Source organism: Melospiza melodia, chromosome 2, assembly GCF_035770615.1.
Source record: "Melospiza melodia melodia isolate bMelMel2 chromosome 2, bMelMel2.pri, whole genome shotgun sequence".
In the NCBI taxonomy this organism is placed as follows: domain Eukaryota; kingdom Metazoa; phylum Chordata; class Aves; order Passeriformes; family Passerellidae; genus Melospiza; species Melospiza melodia.
The window spans coordinates 6,751,304-6,770,356 of record NC_086195.1 but is presented as its reverse complement, the minus strand read 5'-3'; the positions used below and the strand labels follow the sequence as shown (position 1 = coordinate 6,770,356).

General features: G+C 42.8%; 1 long non-coding RNA gene across 1 annotated transcript; it reads right to left on the bottom strand.

Moving 5' to 3' along the window:
• Window positions 1-1,641: 1,641 nt before the first annotated feature.
• LOC134415061 (uncharacterized) lies at window positions 1,642-6,880 on the bottom strand. The gene is made up of 3 exons (XR_010026912.1): window positions 6,799-6,880; window positions 5,351-5,456; window positions 1,642-1,854 (listed from the first exon to the last, which is right to left on the bottom strand). It is a non-coding gene; the product is annotated as an uncharacterized LOC134415061 (long non-coding RNA).
• Between the last annotated feature and the right edge of the window lie 12,173 nt (window positions 6,881-19,053).

The following is a 19,053-nucleotide window of genomic DNA, read 5'->3' as shown; positions in this document are numbered from 1 at the left end:
ATCACTGCCACCCATTTCTAGTTCTGTCATCTCCCCCTTTTTTTTTCCCCCCTCATTTTTCCTTTAAATCCAGGGCTCAGAAGAGCACTCTGAGGCCAAGACAAAAGCACAGGCAGTTTACAAACTGGCATAGCAGACTTCTGCTCTGTGAGCCATTTTTTCCTAATTTTTCTTTTTTTTTTTTTGACCAATCCCAAACACTTGATCAATGCTTGGATTTGGCATGATAAACTCTCTACAACATCACTTCCTTCCATGCTAATAACCTCAACAATGGCAGGATTGTTCTCCTCCACATGCATTAATTCATAGCACCAGCAGCAAGCTTCAGCCCCAGTTACCGAGCATGACAAGCTCCCACTTGGGTTCTTCATAATTGGCTTTCATTTATGCTGCTCTCATTAACTTAGAATCATTCTGCACTCTCCCTTCCAGATCACCAATGCATGCTGGTGTTAAACTTAGCACAGATCCATGAGTAACTCAATCCATCCCTTCTGTTGAACAGGACATTTATTCATCTTTTGGCCAGCAGTCTAGGACAAAAAAAAAAAAAAAAAAAAAAAAAAAAATTCCTCTTATGTCAGAGCAGTTTCATTTTGCTCAGCACCTTTGGTGAGTCGCTCTCACAAGGCTCCCTGAAACCCCAGTGTTGTGCATCAGCTAAATCACACTTACTCACAGCCTCAGTGAGCAGTGCCTTCAAAGAACTCCACCAGACCTGAGAGACTGTTCTGACTCTTTCCTGGTACACCAAACTGTCCATGAACGCTTCAGTTTTCTCCTCCATGGTATTTACCAGAAAACTGGCTGCTATGAATGCCAGTCAAACTTGTCCTGTTCTTTCCCACAGGCTTTCTGGAAGCCTTTTTTAAAAACTGGCATCACTTTTGGCACCCTCAGCTTCCCTGCTGCTGTGAACATTGTTATCTCACATGCCTTTAGCTAGAGGTGCAATATGCTTTGAGCTTTTTAGAGTTTAGTTATCTGTTGGACCATTGGCCATCCCATTTCTGATTGTTTTGAAAGAACTTACGACAAGTTCCTCTGCCTTTTACAAATCACATATCAAGCTTTAACTTGTTTTACTGTATATTTCATGCTTCTTTTGCATGAATTTCACCTTTTTAAATTTTTTAACGAGTTTTTGCAAAGTATCTTTCTGTTCCTTACATCTTGCTCAACCATGCTAAATATCCATCAAAACTTTTTTAAAGAGTCAGAGAAGCAGGTTTTAAGAAATAGGCATTTTTGGTTTTTTTTGTCTCTCCAGAATGGCTGCAAGTATTTTATTCTCTTGACAGGTCCTCTTACCAGGCTGTCCACAGGAACCTTAATCAATGTCCTGCTTGATACCTTCTCTATGGTAGATGTGGACTGTCAATAACTCACTGCAGAACTAAGCCATCAACCCTTCCATTTTACATTCCACTCTTCCAACATTTGCATAGAAACACTTCTATTCTGGTCTGCCTGCCTGTCATTCTGTGCTCCAGTCTAAACAGAGCCTAATTTTCCAGCATCTTGACTGTTCTCTAGGTGCCCTTCATCAGCTTCTGCCCCACACTCTTCAGCCACAGCCAGTGTCACCCTGACCTGTGTGCCTTTCCTCAAGCAGAACATTGGGATCACACTGCAGACTGATGCTGCACAGCTCTTTATTTATTCCTTTTACCCATGGAATTCAGGTGCTGCTTCCAGCACTCTTTTGGGAGCCTTTATGTCACCAGCACTTCTCCACCATGAGAAGACAGCCCAGACTCCTGTTGCTGTGTGCCACTTTGGCATGTGGTTGGGAGGTCACCAAGTGCTCCCTTCCAGCACTGGTTACAGCAGGAGTTGTCTCTCCATCACCTGGAACCAAGACCATACAATGGAATTTTTAGGGCAAAAGGACGCTTGGCCATCACCTGACAGCAAGGTCTCATCTACAGCATGAGATTTTTTGGATATAATTTCAGGCTCACTTCTCCTTTGCAGGATTGATGTCCTGCTGCATTACAGCTCCAGTGGCAGCCTCCCTGGAGACAGAGGTGGGAATACCTGCCTGGAGGTTTGCTTTACACATTTGCTAATTGAGAGTATTTTCCTCACAATTTGCATGTTGTGACTTTCACAAGAGTTCAGTTGCATTAATCTGCAATGAGCATCTTGCAGTGTCATAACTATCCCTCTGGTTTAACAGCTGCTTTAATACTGTTGAGGGCAAGTAAATGCTTCTTTTTATGCTTTTTTTTTGTTTTTTCTAACTGGAGATCTGATATCAATCTCTAGCCTGAGAAGCCAAAAGGTTTATGCTGAATGGCCTCATACACACTCCTTGTGTTTTAGGTTTATTCTCATTGAATTCCATTGAAATTTTCACTTTGTGTCTCTCCCTCCAGAGACTTCGATTCAGACTGTCCTCATCCTCCTGGAAGACACTGGTTTTGTAAAAATCTCAAACAATTCTAGTTATTTTCTTAAAATCCATCTTTAATACTGGACTGGTTGGTGCTTGTGAAAGTTTAAAGTATATTTATTTTGAGAAATGTTAATAACTTCTCTGCCTTCCATTCAGCATCTTTAATCCATTCCTCAAGCTCCCACAAACAATTTTCAAGACAATCCTACGAAAGTAAAGAGGGGTAAGAAAGTTTATTTTTACTTGTGTAACACTCTGGTATCATTAACAGCCATTTCCCATAACTGCTGGGCAATCATGCTTTATAATCTAACAGATCACAGCCACTTTATGGTAGCATGAAAGGACTGATTGTGCAAGCCCTTAAACACTGCTTCCCTAGGACACAACCAGCCACAACTTTTAGCTCAAAACAGAGGCACAGAATTAGTTGTTTTTAAGATGCAGCCTCTTCTGCACTGCTGAGGGGAGCTGTACTTACAAACACACCCTTCACCAAATCAAAGAGCATTCTACATAACCAAGACTTGCTGATTCAAAGTGGGACCTCACGTGCTTAGATTCCAAATTTAGATTTCTTACTATGAATTCTACTTTCAATTACCCCAAGTCTGCTGCATTTTGTTGGCTCTGATGTACACAGCTTTCGACACAAAAGAAGTCTTGAGAGCTTCCACACACACACACTGTCACTGCTGTATTTATAGGCAAGATGCTCAAACATTTGCATTTTATTGTAAGGGGTAAATTGTGCCATACAGTACAGAAAAAATTCAATACTGATTCACAAAACAGCCCTGATTTTTCAGCTGATAGGAAATGGTTCTAATTCCCTTTCCACCATCAAATCTAATTTAAAGTAACCCACTGTAGTGCAAATACATCAGATACTCAGTAATCTCCTGTAATGGCAGGGAAATTCATCACAAATTGCTGAATGTTATGAATCATCTTGTGAACACATAACTGCCATACACTGAAAAAGGCGCTTTAACAAGTGATTTCATTCATTTATGTCAATACTTCATAATTAGCACAGAGAAGTGTCTGTAAATGAACTCTTGAGCATCACACTGCTTAGTTACCATTTTTTTTAAATATTTTCAGCACTTGATGTAATGGAAGACCCCATTTAAATTTTGTGCCAATGACAAATGACATTTTTATTTTCTCTTCTAAATGTGTTAGCAGAAGCTAATGAACTGAACAATGTTCAACAAAGCCATAAGCATATGCTGACCTGTACTACATAAACAGTTCCACTGACTTTATCAGGGATATTAATGTGAGTTTTTGACGGGTATTCAAACCCTGTTGCTCAATAACATATAATAATAAAAGAACTATTGGTTTATATGGAAGTTAGTGCTGGTGCTCATTCAGAAGTAACAGCTGACAAGACAAACATTGACAGCCAGATGCTTAGAAGAGCTCTCTTCTGCACACCAGCCTGAAGACCCAGATTTAGCCACCTTTTCATTTGTAAGCGAAGAACTTTGAAAGCTTTGCAGGGTATTCTATCCAAGGCACACAGAATTTTGAAAGCATTATGATGTACCAAAAACCAGGGTCTCAAAATTCTCCAACAAAGACTCAGCTTTTCTACAGAGACCTAACAATTTTACAATTTCAGGGCTTGAGTGCCCAAAAGCCATACCTGGACTTTGGTTTTCTGGTCACTGCTTTAAGCACTGGGTGGAAATAATTAATAATTTCTACTTGGGCTCCATAATCTCAAGATGCCAAGTCACTAAAATTTAACAGCTTAGTGGTGACAGCTGGTTGGTTGTACCTGTGGGGCGCACAGCCTTGGCCCATTTTAACAGCAAAATAAATAATTCTCTCTGCAATTTCCTTTGCAATTGGGCATAACCCAAACCATGCCCAAGGCCAGTGCCTGCCCAGGGGCTGACACAAGGTGGCTTGGTCATCCATGGGAATCTGCAGTAGAACTTCATTCTCTCAGGAGCAGCTGGAAGGTTTAGGCAAACTGCTCTCCTAGGCCAGAGAAGGAAGTGCAAGACTATAAATATATCCATGATCACAGTGATAATTCCACTTTGACGCTTCTTACCAGGATAACTTCCCACTCATCAGTTCTAAAAAGTCCTCAAGCCCCAGCTTTGAGTTTGTCTCATCCTCCATGGCTCCCCAGGAATGCAGAGCCATGGACTAATTTGCACAGGCTGTGCACACCAAGGTAAACATGCAAGAAAAGCTTTGCCTTACTCTAATGTTGCTAATTAATGACCAAACAATTATTAAAATAATCTAATATTTCCCTGTGCTTTGAAATAGGAGACCTAATCTTGAGCCCTTATTACATACTGCTTATTTTTGCTTTTATTTCTTAATTGAAAACAGTGTTGCCTTTTTTTTTTAATTTCACAAGATTTAACCCTTAACAAGGTATACATATCTCCTCTGGACACTTATTTGAAATTACATGTAATGCTTAATTACATCTTCTTAACTCTGCAATTTTCCTCACACTTTCAGTCCTTCAGTGCTCATTAAAATCTTTACTGATAATACATCCAAAACAACCAGACATGCAAACTTTCTAAGGATATCCAGGCCTGTAACTGCTGCTAGGTTTATCAATACAAAATGCATTTATTTAAAGGGATAAAAAAAAAAAAAAAAAAAAAAAAAAAACAACAACAACAAAAACAACAACTTCAGGCTACTTAGTGTTCCAATTCTCAATAGTTACAATAACCCATAAAAAGTAGGAAAATCCCACCTCTCCTTCCATACCACCTTCAAAGTATTTTTTTCTCCTTTTAGTAGTCAAATACAGATTTTTCCATGACATTTTGATTAGGCTCTTACTGTGAACACATTAAGTGATAATTGGTCCAAAAATACTTATCGAGGCAGGAATATCAGCATACAGTAAATACCAGGAGCACCATAGGCAGCTGCATGAATCACTTCACATACCTGTGGTTTTCCAGGTTCCTGTGCTTAGTCATGAGTACACTCTTCATAGTCTCGTACACAGAGCACAATTTCTGCCAATTCTTGTTCTTGGCTTCTACACTGCCACCTGTAGTCACACAAGAGAAATTAGCAATATTTTATGCTGCAAATCCTATTAGCGCAATGTTTCAGCTCACTTGTTTTTCTAGACAAACATTCTAAAGCGTCCCCTTTTGTAAAAGGTGCATTTCAATATTCAAACCAAGTTATTTACATTTTTCTCTTTAATACGTTTGAAGAAAAACGAAAGAAGAATCACCACCAAGCAATCCCAATTCATTTTAAACCAAGAGGACACTTAAAACTCTCAGACTCTTTGCAGATTTTTATTTTATCCTCCTTGCTTGGTGGACACATCATAACCTTGACAGAGCAAAATGACTTCTGAAGTGGCAATGCAAAAACATCTGCACTTAATTACTTGGTAAATACAAAAAAACCTAATTGGATTTGTTCTTCCATCTGAAAAATGAACATAGTTTTACAGAAACATAATATCCATGCTCAGCTTGGTTACCTTATGTAGGTTATAAGGAAATGTAGGCAAATAAAAATTGCAAGTATTTGAAAGCAAATACTTCTCTTATATCTTAGAGAAATAACAGCGATCTTGAACTTTTTATACAACGAAAACCATTCAATTTATTCCAGGCTTACTGCACTTTGAGAAATATGCCACAGATAACAACTTACAACAAAATAAGACCTAAACACAGTACACCCAGAGACCTCACGTTAATCCTTCCCTGAAAATGTGAAAAAACCAGAAGATTCATGCCTTCCTAGAAAAACCGAAGCTTCCTGGTGCTCAGAGCACGGGTTTCACCGAATAGCGAAGTTTCGGAGTACGAGCTCTGGGGGGAAACCTGGCTTTTGCACGCACATGCCTTCTCCTTTCCTGCAGCTAAGTAAGAGCTGCTCACCATCCCTGGGAGCCCGAATGCTCCCTGGGAAAACGCTCCGGAGCCGGGAGCGGGCAAGAACAAACTCGGGAGGCTCCGGGCGCCCGCACCCTGCGCTGCCCTACGGTGAAACCGCGCACTGAATGGAACAGAAACCGAAATCAAACGCGATTTCCAAGAACAGGTTGGTCTTAGAAAAAGAAAAAAAAACCCCAAAAACACAACAAACAAAAAGCAAACCTGAAGATGATATAATAAAGAAATAAAATTCCCAAGCGCCGACGCACACGTCCAGGTAGCGCTCTCGCCTTCCCAGCAGCGCCGGCCACTCCCGGACGGGAGCGGCTCCCCCGGGACGCGGTCACCATCCCAGCCGGGCTGCGGCCGCTCAGGTGCGCCGGGCACCGCCCCGATGCCACCGAACCATGCCCACCCGAGCCCCCCGAGCCCCCCGGCCGCGCTGGGCTCCGGCGGTGCCCGGGCGGGGAGCGGGCGCTGCGCACCCACCTGCGCTGGCCGGGCCGGTGCCGCAGCGAGAGGCGGCGGCTGCTGCTGCTGGCAGCGCGGCTCCCCCGCTCGCTGCTCTCCGTGCCGCCGCCGTGCAGCCCCGCGGACGGAGCCGCGCGTCCCGGAGCCGCCGCGCCGCCCGGGATTCCTGCGGGAGGGCGGGCGGGAGGCAGCGAGGGAGGAGGCGGCTCACGGCTGGGCACAGCCTCCCGCTCCCCCGCCGGCTCTGCCTGCCTCCAGCCCCTCCAGGCAGGCACGTTCAGCCGCACGGCGCCCGGGCGGACCCGCAGCGCGCACCTCCGGCCCCTTCCCTTCCCTTTTTATCGCGGGGCCGCGGCTCCCGCCGCCGCTCCCGCCGCCGCCGCTGTCGTGCGGGGGGCTCGGCATCCGCGCCGGAGCCGCCTGCGCACGGCCGGTCCGCCCCCGCCGCCGCCGCCGCCGCGCTCGCACCGCCCGCACCGCCCGCACCGCCCGCCGCCCACCTGTCCGCGCCCCGGGCCCGCCGGAGCCGCCCCCGCTCCGGCCCCGCTCCCCGCAGCGGCCTCCGGCACCGCGGGGCTCTCTCTGCGGCTCCCCCGGCTCGGGGCTCTGCGCAGGAAGGGAGGGAGGGAGGAGGTGGCTGTGACGCTCCCGCGCTGCCACAGCGGGGCCGCGTCCCACCTGTGCCCGCAGCGCCCGGGATGCCCGCAGCCCCCGGGATGCTCACTCGCTGCCCGCGGGATGCCCGCAGCCCCTGCGATGCCCGCAGCCCCCGGGATGCTCACTCGCTGCCCGCGGGATGCCCGCAGCCCCTGCGATGCCCGCAGCCCCCGGGATGCTCACTCGCTGCCCCCGGGATGCCCGCAGCCCCCGGGATGCTCACTCGCTGCCCCCGGGATGCCCGCAGCCCCCGGGATGCTCACTCGCTGCCCCCACGCTGCAGGAGCTCCAGGTGCCTCCCCGCTCTGCCGCCCAAATAAACGAGGAGTCTTGGCCGCTCCAAAAGAATTGACGTGCTCAGGAACGTGCTGGAAGCCCAGTTGTTGATGGGTCTCTCTCTGGCAGCTGGCGTTGAGAGATAACCTAGAGGGAGGTGGTGGGCTTGTAAAAAATTTGAGTTGCAGTGCTTAAAAATTTCGAGGAAAGCAGCAGGTAAATAGAGGAAAGTGTTAGGAAAATGTCTGTGCTGTAACTAAAACTGCAGCTCAACTCGAGGTTGTGCATGTGCTGTCGGAGCTCTTGCATTGGTGGAAGAACAGCTCATCCTCATGAGCGGTTCTCTCATTCTCTTTTGTCGTGTGTATTTGCATCTTGGAAACATATGATGTATTTAAATTGTTGAATTTGTATCTTTTTGTTCAAATGGATGATGTTTGCATTGAAAGTGTGCCCAGCACAACCCAGTAAAGGAGCCTTGGGAGGAGTTGGGTGCATTGGTGCAGCGTCACACCAACTGATGCCATTTTCAAATTTGTGTAATAAAAATACACTGCGCTCATTCTTCCCACAGCAGTAGGTTCCACTTCGTTTAAGACAATCTTTACCTTTCCCAAATGTTTTATTCTAACCTAATATTTTGGGATCCAACCTTTTCAAGGTAAGCCAGAAATCCATACAGTCATGTTACAAACTGTGGTACCACCCTGTAGTCTAGACATGTTAAGAAGTAAGCTACAAAAATAAAACCGCTTTTCTTCATCTAGTCTTCTGCAGAATTAAGGTTATTTTCAGTTCCTCTTCTTACATCTCATAAGTGAGACACCAGACTACCTGAATATTTAATGAGTAGTAAACCAGAATTCTGTAAAAGTAGCAAATATAACACACATCTTTTGATAGCAACATACACAGGTATTTATCTGAGAAAAGTTTGTACAGTTTAATTCCACTAGATTAATAAACAGCAATTATATCTAATCATATTTGCAGCCATTCCTAATGTAAAAATATCAAAGCCAAGCAAAGCTTACACTAAAAAAAAGTATAAATTAACACAGTAAAGTTGAGGATAATAACTGATATAGGCATGTAGAAATTGTTTTTTAATGCACTTCATCCAAGAAAACATTCCTGGTCTTTGCTTTCAAAACCTAACAACCTAGTGGCATATTGGTGCAATAATTTAGAAAACAATGTGAATATTGAAAATGGTTGTGCCACAGCTCTGCTTAAAAAGGCATTTGTTAGACATACAGAACAAGCTTTTACAGCTGATAAGTAATAAAATTTATTTTATCTCTAGATTGTGTGTTTATCCTCTTTCTTTTGAGCTTATGATACATGAGACAAAATTGTTAAGTTTTTCAGTTTTACCTCCTCACCTAAATTTCTATTAAATGCAACTACCAATATACCAAGAGTTACCAACTGGTGAATATCATATGAAATTCCATAGTTATCTACAGTGAGGTCTGCCCATGACTTCCAGGGCTGTGTCTGTTCAAACAATACCTCAGCAACAAAAACAACATTGACATGCCTCCAGTGCAGAAGAATTCATTTTCCACTAAGGCCTTCATAAACATAATGTTTTGTCAACAGGTGTCTTTCCTGTAACTGTTACAAATGTATTAAATGCTGGTAGCAAGTTCTTGTCTTTTCACTGAAGCATGGCCAGTGCACAGACTGTTCCCTCTGCAAAAGAAGTCATTGTTCCTTTCAGTTCTTACACAACACTGCTGTTTAAATCCAGCCCATCACAGGAGAAATGCTCTCTCACATCTTATTTTCAAACCAAGAAAATAAGCATTTGGCCACTTAATAATGACTATTAATCAGACACTATCATGCTTGCCTTGAGTGTGTGAGATGAAGAAAATTAGATCAGTCATGCACAGACCCTTTCTTTCACCTCCTCTCCTCTCTACCACCCACCTCCCAAACAGATCTGTCTTTTTTTCTTTGGCAGTTCAGGCTTGGAAGAATAAATTCCATTGTAACAATGATTCAGAGACAAACTGAAAGCCAAGTGAAATATTGTTCTCCCAAATCTGACAGGAAAACTTATAGGATGGAAACACCCCGAAGATAAAACCCAGTTCTCTTATAATATGCTCCAGAAAGCATTACTTATCACTGTCCCCTCATTCCCAAAATATATACATCAACTAATGTGTTGCTGTAGTACTGAAAATTTCCAGTTTTCCAGATGATGAGCTGTGACTCAGTACTCCTACTGATCCATCTCAATGCACCATCCATTTATTTTATGTGCTGGTAAATCATCTCTCCCTCTCCTTCCACCAGAACTTGCTAAGAACCCTCCTGCAGGTTTAACCTGCCACACCATGTCCTGCCCTGCCCATCTGGGACCAGATCAGGTGAAATCTCTTCTGCTCCAGTATTTTTCTGGTCTAGCTCCTTGTTTCAGTTGCTCACAGCTCTAAGAACATGCAGGTCATAATCTTAAACTTTCCAGGCTGGACTACACCCTTGTCAATTGTCTCTGGAAATCTGAACAGTGGGCACAGAGATCTTTCACTTTCTGTCAAGCGAGTTTGTAGAAACTATTTTGGAGAAAATGTTTTGTTTTCTGTACAAGCAAAATCCCTTCTAAGAGTCAGTGAGGTGATGAAGCCAATTTTGATCCATTTATCATCAAAAGAATGACTTCGGTCTACTCTAAGGAAACCAGAATTTGGCATAATAAAGGCAACAGCTGGTTGAGGAAGAATAACAGTGTGGGCTCTTTGATATTCACAGATGAATGCAAACAATCAAAGACAGAGTTAGGATGGCACATGATGTTTCTGAGTAGTAGGAAGGAGTTAAAACTGTTTCATGAGCCCATATATCAAGAACCAATTTTCTTATAGGAAAACCATCCATTGCCCATAATAGCAGCAAAAAAATACCCTACAAAACATTTAGTATGCAAGAACAGTGTAGTAATGAGAAATCTGTGTTAAACAGTCCTTAGGAACTATGCAAAATGTAGTGCAAGCAGCTGGAAAGTTCTCCTAATTTCAGAGAGTCCTCTTGCCTCAATTTGTTATGTACACTGAACATCAGCATGGAGCAGTGAGGGTATTTTAATATCTTCAAATTCTGTCAAAGCTCTGCAACATTCCCCAATGGGCATCAGAGACAAAACCAGGCAGAGCGATAGAATAAAAAACCAGTTCTAGTTAAAACTATTGATTTAATTTTAACATCAGCTTAGAGACATTCATTAGCCAGTGAGCAATGAAATTTACACCAGAGAACTTCAGAGTTGGAGAGGAGATGAAATGCCCTGACATGGGATTCAGGAGAGCAAAGGAAATGAGCTGGCAGTGGGAAGGAATTGCTCATGGTGGTGGTGGGAGATGTGTGGCCACACTTCTGCAAGGCTAAGGAAATGTTATAATCCTGCACACTACATCTGAGCAAACACAACTACAAAGGCTCTGTCTCCAGCCAAGCCAGAAAATCCAGGAGGCAGCTGATCAGCTCCTCCAGAACAAGTTCTCCCTCGAAGAATCTGCTTCAGCTGAAATCATTGGGAATGATTAAGAGTTGCCTATAACAACAACCAATTTCCTCACGTTACATCTTTCCTCCCCAGTAAAAATATCATCCTTCTAATAATAGGATCATCAGGAGCCTTTTTCTCCTTCTTTGGAAAAGAATAGCTGAGAGTTACGTTCAGTCATAAGATGTTAACAAAACCTGGACACCATTTTAAGGCAATAGGCTGTTTCAATTTGATGGTGTTACAATAATTCCAAGCTCCTTGTTTTGGAGTTGAAAACTATCCAACCATCAGGATGAGAAAATGAGATTTTCCTTCACATCAATTTATTCGTTACCAACAATTTCTGGTCTCTCCTCAATGAATATGATAATGCCAGCAACCATCTAGCTTGAGCAAAGTAAGGCTTGAGTGTCAATTCCATGGAAACACAATCATTTAATGAAACCCTCCCACTTCATCTACTGAGCTTTAAAGTATTTCCCTTGCCATCTCTGCAGCAGGTTCATGATCACTGCTGCTTGTTAGCTAAACACATAGAGTAGAATCAGTCTTATTTCTTAGGATTGGTCTGCCCAAACCCTTGCCATGTTCTTCTCCAAGTGGATTTCAGTAGATCTCAATTCACTTTTTTCTCCCCTAAAGAATACATTCGTTTGCTGAAACCCTCTTCAAGGAGAAGCCAAAAAGCAATATAGTTTACATTTAGATTCAATACAGGTTAAAAAAAATGCAGTATTTTTCATCTAAAATAGAAGAGCTCTGTTCCAACAGACTGGGAAATCATTACAAGTTTTTATCTGCTTTTAAACAGATTGTAGCTAACATGGGCCTACAAATTAGATGTCCATGACCACATAACTCCCTGGGAAATATATTCCTTTTTGTCTACATCAACCATTGAAGCTGTTCATTAATCTGTTTTCTAATGCAACCATTTCCCTGGACCAAACCTATTTAGAGACACCACCGGTTATTAAAAGCATTTGCAATAAAACTGACATGCATTTCTAAGAACTGCTGTGTAAATCAATATAATTTCTTAATTGGTTAACCAAATAGCTGCCACGCTAATGAGTCACACAGAATCACAGAGAATCACTGGGTTGGGAGGGACCTTCAAGATCATGGAGTCCAATCCAGCCCCAACACCTCAACTAGGAAAGTAACTGCAATTCTCTGCAAACATCACTTTCTGCCTGATTACACTTCTTCCACCACTTCACAGCTGCGCAGGAGGAAAAGTTCCAGTGCCCCTTTTTCTGCTCTCTACAGTCATTTCAGCTCTTAACATTTGGTTTGGAAGGACAGGAGTCTGCTAAGGAAGGCAGGAGCCTCCCCTGAAATGGAGAATGTAAACTCTCCCCACCCCTCTGAATTGCTATAAATTTTAAATTAAGGTGCTCTCAGGCAAAAATATGGGAGCAGGAAATAACAGTTCTTTAATAGGGAAAAGGAAAAAAATAAAGAATAAAATAAACAATGCAGTACACTAGAATAACACTGACAGAGTCAGAACCCAACCTGACACCCTGTGGGTCAGATTTCAACATGTGGACTGTTCATTTTCCAGTAGTTTGGATCTCTTTATAATATATTCTTAAAATTCATTTGTAAGGGCTCTGTCTCTAACTACCCATACAACATATACATTTCTAAAGTGAGGGGTTTATAACAGCAATGAATAGGATAATCAGATGTCTGACTGCCTAAGGAAGAATTGTAGAACATCTCAGAGAGAAAGCACTGGAGAAATCACAAATTTTATATATGCAAGTGCCAAACTTAATTATGGGTCAATTTGATGTAAATAAACTCCAAGATCTTTCCATGATAATACTCTGAACTCGCAGGTTGTGAAATTGAGTTAACTCCAATGCAGTGTTATCACTTGTGTGACTACTAAACACTTACTGAAGAGACACCTTCCAAGATATGAGTATCTGATGCTCCTAAATGATAAGAATAAATATAAAACATTGAGCTAGACAATCTAATAGAACTCTTGCAGCTGGGGCTGCGTTTCAAATGATAAAATACAATTTCCTCACTGGCAATTGTTTCAGTTAGTGGAAACAGTTTTGTCAAATATATATTTTTTTGACAAAAAGAAAAGACACTGATACAGCTTCTATAGTTTCCTACTGGGTAATTTGCCACTGTTTGAGACAACACAGTATACATCTGAACTGTCTTTTCCCCTCTGACAATTCAACCTCATTTACTGGGATTTAAGTTTTAATGTTGCCCATTCAAGAAGGAAGAGTCAGACACGAAGTCCAGATTGTGACTTGGATCACAGCTTCCCCAGAGCCTGCTGAATGAGGTACCTTTGGTTTAGGATCCTCTTTGCCCTCCCTTTCTGCTATTCACAGCCAGGACAGGGCACAGAGGGAGGTGATAATTCCTATTTTGCTTCTGGTCGAACCAGAGTTGCATTGCAATTCCCTGCTTACTTTGAGAGCTGCATCCGTGAGGAAAATTGACAGAGCTGTGGAAAATTGTACAGCAATGCTACCTAAACACAAGCTGGACTTCAATTTTAAGAGGAGTGGCCCTTTGCCAGTCATGGATTTTTTCTTTGCTTCTCCATGATGAAGGGGTGGATCTCAAATCTGTTAATACAGAGTTTATTCTTCATGTGAGTCATTTCATCCCTAGGTCTAATACAGGGTTGGAGTTACTTTCCTGCCTACATTTAATCATGGGCTCATATGCCCCAATTACTTCACAGGTGCACAAAAATATCAGGATGAACAAAATTCCCTACACATGGTTCAGCATCTTTTTTCAACACTTCCACATGCTGAGTTTTCATTTGTTGTTAGCAATGGCTGATTTTTAAGCAGGCTACAGTATGAGATGGAACATTTTATTGCCAATTATAAGATGAATTAATGACTCCTGAAAGCAGGTTGGTGAAGTTAGGAGGCACTAACCAATAACCTTTTCATCAAATAAGAAAATTAATACACCAAAAAAAAAAAAAAAAGCCAAAAAAAAAAAAAGGCAAAAAAAAGCAAAAAAACCCCAAACAAACAAACTCAAAATAGCTCCCACAAAAAAAAAACCAAACAAAGCACAACCAAAAAACCCTGAAAAGAAAAGAACCCAACCCAAACCAAACCAAAACCAAACCAAACAAAAACAACACAGAAAGAGCAAGAACTTGCAATTGCTCTTGCAAATTGCAAGACTTAAAAATAAAATCTTCAGGCTCTGTCCCTCTCCTGAGATTAATTTTCATAAAGGTTAAATCAATACCATCAAGGGAAAAAAAATAAAAGCCAGACAAAGAATGAGACAAAGAATGCCATCACAATTTCTGTTCCTCACAGCTGCTGTGGATCATCCATTTGTTGTCCCAAGCAGTGCAGGAGAAGTGAAATTGTCATGGGAATGTCTGGGGGTCTGTTCTGGTCCCTCAGCACAAAAGGAAGCCATTCCCCAAGGCCCCTGAGATATTACTGCAGTGAACTTTATTAATAACAGCTAATAATGCACAAAGATGACCTGGTAAGGGACATGTACAAAGGAACTTAATCTCATCAGAATAAAGCATCATAACTGCCCCTTTTTGGTTTTATACTCCACGAGACAGTTCAGGATCTGATTTCCTGAGCTTGCTGCCATGCAGGGCCTTTGGAAAATGTTGGAAAATCAGCATTTACTCATAAGGATTTCCTGAGAGAATCTTCTCTGTGGTCAAAACTCTCTGTTTTCCCAGAGTCATGGAATGGTTGGGGTTGGAAGGCACATCTGGAGCTGCTGGTAACTCCATCCTATGGGTTATTTAAAAAAATTTCTTGGACACGAAGAAAAATGTTTATATTTACACTTAACAGATAAGAAGATTATGAAAAGAACTAACAACTTCAGCACAGGGAATTTTCAGGGAAATTAATGACTAGCCAAGGTTAATGGCCCTCAGCTTCACATTGGTCCATCAACTCTCCCAGTCAGTCATTAATTCCCAGGAAATGCCTTGTGCCTTGATTGTTATTGCTTTAATACATCAAATTCAACTTAAAGGCTTGACTTAATGTTTAGCCACTATAAAGTAAAATACAAGGAAATGTTCCCACTGGACATACTCACTGTCAAATATATTTTTGTTTACCTTTTTCTCCGTAGGCATTTAAATAAAGGAATTAAATACTCATTGACCAATTTGCTTTGGTTTTGCTACTCACAGTAGTACTCAAGAAATCCTCCAATCTTCTTTGTCATTTATTTTATATTTCATTAAAGATAGCTTATCTGAGTTCAAATCTGATTGAATGTGCCAAATATAAATTATTACATTTAATGATAAGATGAAGAAATTAAAATTTGATCAGAAGTAGTTCTGTTGTGGCTCATTAGTGCCATACTAATGAAAAAACTTGCAGAAAAAAAAAAAAAAAAGACACTATGGCTATTTACAATCTCCAGCAGAAAGTGAAAAATCAATTACTATTTTGGCCTCAAACCAATTGAAAGGTGGAAATGTGCTGGTGCCAGTTTTCCTTGTGTAATTTCTGGCATCATGACCTCCACCTCAGGGAAAAATGCTGTGGACGGGATGATGCCAATTGTCCTTGTGAAATTTCTGCCACCATGACCTTCCCCACAGGGAAAAATGCTGTGGACAGGAATTTTTTCTGCCATGTTCTGATAAACCTGAGTTGGATTTAAATTTTTTTTAAAAGCCAAATCAAAAATGTTCCACCACCTGGATTTAGCGTGAATTCTGGTCTGGAAGCATGACTCCCAGCAATGCTGAAAATGTCCTGGGTTTTGTTTTCTTGAGACATTTTACTGTTAAAATTTTGAATTTATTACTGGTTTTTTGCTGTTAAAATTTTAAAATATTTTACTTTTTTTTTACTGATAAAATTTTGAAATTCACACGTTTCCTGACATGTTACTCATCACATATGCTTGGCCACATATTTAAACACGTCCAGTTCATTTTCCTTCAACACGTGAAGAAAAAACTGATTTCTTCAACATCACACTCAGACTGTCAGTGCTTCTATTTCATTCACTGGCTTCTATTTCATTCATTTACTTCTTGCCATTGTGGAAAACTGGGCTGAAAAGGCTTTTCCTGAAACTTGCTTTAACATTTCACAGCCAAACCTGGTTCCTGGTGCTGCTCCATTGGAGCCAGCAGAGTTATGATGGGCATAAAGCTGAATTGTAATGTGCCTGTGTACTAAGGTGAGCTTTGATTTGATGTGCACATAAAAGCACATCAGAATCACCACTGGATTCCTGTATTAAGTTTTCAGGAGTCTGGGAAATGTCATGCAGTCACTGCCATGCATTGCTGAAGACAGTATTCACTTAAAAGTCCTTGGGATGTGGGATGATGCTAAGTCAGGCCAAAATATGAGACAAAAGCTGCTTGTAAAGGGATTCAGGCTATTTAGTCTCTGTTTTGACTGATTCTTGCTGGAAGAGTGACATTGCATAAGTCACCTTATCTCTGCATCAGTTTTGCCAGACTTAAAAATGAGAAATCTCATAAAATAAAATAAAAAAAAAAAGTTACTGTCACTTTTAATTTGATACTCCACACTAGCAAGGCTGCCAAGGCAATGCTTGTTGTGCAACTCTGGGCTTCAATCAATTCCCCCTTCCCTGGGATCAGGGGCTGGGAGGATGCAGGAACTGGAAGCAGAGGGTGGAGATATCCATGGTCATGTCATGGTCCCACTGCTCACCCATGGTCAGCTCTGAGCTGGAGTGAGGAGACCAGCCAGAGCCCCAGGGGTTCATGCTGGGCATCTCTTCACCCACAACGTGGATTGTTGACCTTGCACAAGAAGGAGCTGGCTGCAATGATAATGTGGTCAAATTTCCCCAAAGGCCCAAACCAGCACTGGTGAAAGGCACACAAAATCTGGGCAGTCTGTTCTCATCCCACCCCTGCAGAAGAGGAACTACAAAAGAAAAGCTACAGAGCAAGAAGAGCATCAGGCATCCTGAAGGAAGAGGTTTTGCAGCATCCTGAGACCTCTGCACAGCTCTGTCTGCAGGTTTGGGGAAATCCATCCATCCATCCATCCATCCATCCATCCATCCATCCATCCATCCATCATCCATCCATCCATCCATCCATCCATCCATCCATCCATCCATCCATCCATCCATCCATCATCCATCCATCCATCCATCCATCCATCCATCCATCCATCATCCATCCATCCATCCATCCATCCATCCATCCATCCATCCATCCATCCATCCATCATCCATCCATCCATCCATCCATCCATCCATCCATCCATCCATCATCCATCCATCATCCACCCATCCATCCACAATCCATCCATCCATCCATCCACCCATCCATCCATCCATCCATCCACCATCCATCCATCCATCATCCATCCATCCATGCATCCATCCATCCATCATCCATCCATCCATCCATCCACCATCCATCCATCATCCATCCATCCATCCATCCATCCATCCATCCATCCATCCATCCATCCATCCATCATCCATCCATCCATCCACCATCCATCCATCCATCATCCATCCATCATCCATCCATCCATCCATCCATCCATCCATCCATCCATCCATCCATCATCCATCCATCCATCCATCCATCCATCCATCCATCCATCCATCCATCCATCCACCATCCATCCATCATCCATCCATCCACCATCCATCCATCCATCCATCCATCCATCCATCCATCCATCCATCCATCCATCCATCATCCATCCATCCATCCATCCATCCACCCATCCATCCATCCATCCATCCATCCATCCATCCATCCATCCATCCATCCACCATCCATCCATCATCCATCCATCCACCATCCATCCATCCATCCATCCATCCATCCATCCATCCATCCATCCATCCATCCATCCATCATCCATCCATCCATCCATCCATCCATCCATCCATCCATCCATCCATCCACCATCCATCCATCATCCATCCATCCATCCATCCATCCATCATCCATCCATCCATCCATCCATCCATCCATCCATCCATCCATCCATCCACCATCCATCCATCCATCCATCCATCCATCCATCCACCATCCATCCATCATCCATCCATCCATCATCCATCCATCCATCATCCATCCATCATCCTTCCATCCATCCATGCATCCATCCATGCATCCATCCATGCATCCATCCACCATCCATCCATGCATCCATCCATCCATCCATCATCCATCCATCCATCCATCCATCCATCCATCCATCCATCCATCCATCATCCATCCATCCATCCATCCATCCATCCATCCATGCATCCATCCATCATCCATCCATCCATCCATCCATCCATCCATCCATCCATCCATCCATCCATCCATCCATCCATCCATCCATCCTCTGTGTGCACGAAACCTTCATATCTTCATTTAGAGCACTCAGCCTGGGTGTGAGTCAGGGAGTAACTCCAGAGATGATGCACAAACGTGAGGCACCCTACAAAAATCTGTGTTTGAGGTTGAATTATCTCCCCATACAGGACACAACTGCTCCATAATTTCCATTCTTGAAACCAGAGATTCTTGCCTTCTCCTGATGAAACCTTTGAGGTGTGTTGGGCAATCTGCCTGGCCATTGGCACTGCTGGTGTCAGCTTTACAAAACTGCCAGCTCTGCTTCGAATGTGCCACCTTCCCTCTCTCACCTGGCTGCTCTTCCCCCTCCTTCAGTGTCACCCTTGTCACCTGTGCCTTGCTCAACCAGGGGACATGGCCATGGAAATGCCAGGGTGGAACTGGGCAGGGGCAGTGGCTCAGGGCAAAAAAGAAACAGAAATTCCTGGCTGTGACAAAAATT